Source organism: Crocuta crocuta, unplaced genomic scaffold, assembly GCF_008692635.1.
Source record: "Crocuta crocuta isolate KB4526 unplaced genomic scaffold, BGI_CrCroc_1.0 scaffold2225, whole genome shotgun sequence".
Lineage (NCBI taxonomy): Eukaryota > Metazoa > Chordata > Mammalia > Carnivora > Hyaenidae > Crocuta > Crocuta crocuta.
Window position 1 is genome coordinate 112,058 of NW_027529696.1, and position 2,083 is coordinate 114,140.

The window sequence follows — 2,083 nt, forward strand, 5'->3', positions numbered from 1 at the left end:
TGAAAAATTCTTCTAGATTTTCATTTGAAATAAATAAACAATATGAATAGTTTATGTTGAATGTATGCAATCACACACTGCCACACCCAGAATTTCCGTCAACAGGGCGATGGCGGATCCCATCCGTGACCCCGGCCTCAGGGACACTCCTCCACTGTCTTCACCGTGTAACATGGCTTGCGTTTTGAAGTGCTACATGTCGTGGAAAAATGTCCAGGATGAATAATACTCTGTACCTCATGCCAGCCTTTCCTATAGTCCTCAAACCACTCACCTCATCATACCCCCTTTCAAAACAAAATTCCTGTTCTCTTAGCTCTACCAAAGCCCCTGCTCTGACTCCCACCTAAACTGACCCAGAGCTCAAGCATCTAGAGAAGACAAAAGGGTGAAATAGAGAAGCCAAACCACCCCTCTAAACGCAACTTCCACCTTATCCTTCAACCACTCCAGCTGCTGAAGAACTACAAGAAGTTGACGTGTCCACCACACCACACCTTCCGTGCAGGTGATAAGTCAGGACCGGGATGTCCCTTCTAGCCACCTCGGCCATCTTCAAGTTCCATTCTGATCTCCTTCTTGATGCACTGAGTTCTGACAACGGTGTCTCCAAACTTTGGAATCTGGTTTTCCCCTTAGAGAGCATGTCTTAGCTTTCCCAGGCCCCGACACTCCCATTCATCTTTCCAAAGGCCCCCTGGGATTAAAAACATCAACGAGTTAGGCGCCTGGGTGGCTCAGTTGGTTAAGCGTCCGACTTCGGCGCAGGTCATGATCTCATGGTTCGTGGTTCAAGCCTCAGATTGGACTCTGTCCTGACACCTCAGAGCCTGGAGCCTGCTTTGGATTCTGTGTCTCCCTGTCTCTTTGCCCTTTCCCCACTCTCTCTCTCTCTCTGTCTCTCAAAAACAAATAAATGTTAAAAAAATGTTTTTTAAAAAAATCAATGAGTTGTTGGACTAATACAGCCGTACCAAGACCATATACCCCATACACAAGGGGAGGGGTCATCCATATTGGTAAAGGTGGGACTGAAAGTCAATTCTTCTGCCTGATGCCAGAAAGTCTCTTAGTACAAGTCATTTGCTCATAGTAAAGGTGCACGTTGGTTGCTACAGGATTTAGTTCTTGAACATCTTTAGTATGGAGAACTGGGTTTGCCCTTAGGAAAATGGCTCCTTTTTTCTCTGCTAAATGCCATTGGCTGTTGGTAGTCTGAACCCATTTGTCCTTCTGGTCTTCTCAGAGGGACAGTTGCATTCCCTCAAAGGGATGCTGCTTACCAGAACTTGATCTGTGAAGCCTTAGGCAGCCCTCTGCGGTTCACTTTACAAAACGCATTCAGGTTGCCCTTTCTTCTCTGTACCTGATGATGTGATGACCTTGTTCCCTCAAGAAGTAAACAATACATGGTTTCGAGTGGGCTTGCAGCATTTGAGTGTCTTACTTTTGATTTGAAACCACGTCAAATAAACTTGTACAGAGGTGGTCTCCTTCTCGGTCATGGCCGAATGAGTGGTTCCTGGGGATAATTATACTTGATTGGAGCCCTATGTGATTCTGGGATTTAGTAATTCCGCTGATATCAAGCATGTGCCGTCTGTAGCCTCTTCCTGCCTTTGAGGCAGCGCCTGGGTATCTGCCTTCTCAGGCATTCTGGAATAGCAGGGCCAGGCAGCCAGCCGGGAGACCTGGCCTGGGGGAGTGCTGGGCCCCCAGTGTTTTCTACAGGTGCCCATTAGGATTCCAGCCGGGAAAAGGGTTCACATAAGACACAGCATAAAGCTGACCTTGGAAAAATAAGTTTAAGTCAAAAGTGAGATACGTATGAGGATGTTCAGTGGAATAGGTTTAAGGTTTAATGTGAGACAAGAATGGTGATAACACCTGGGGCTGCTGCTGGTCAGGAGACAAGGAACACGAAGACCAGGACTCACATAACGCGAACATCCAGTGTGTGACAAGAGCATCAAGACGGCTGCTACAAGTGGGGCGCCTGGGTGGCTCAGTCAGTTGGGCGTCTGACTTTCGCTTAGGTCATGATCTCGCGGTTCGTGGGTTCGAGCCNACAAATGTCTTAATC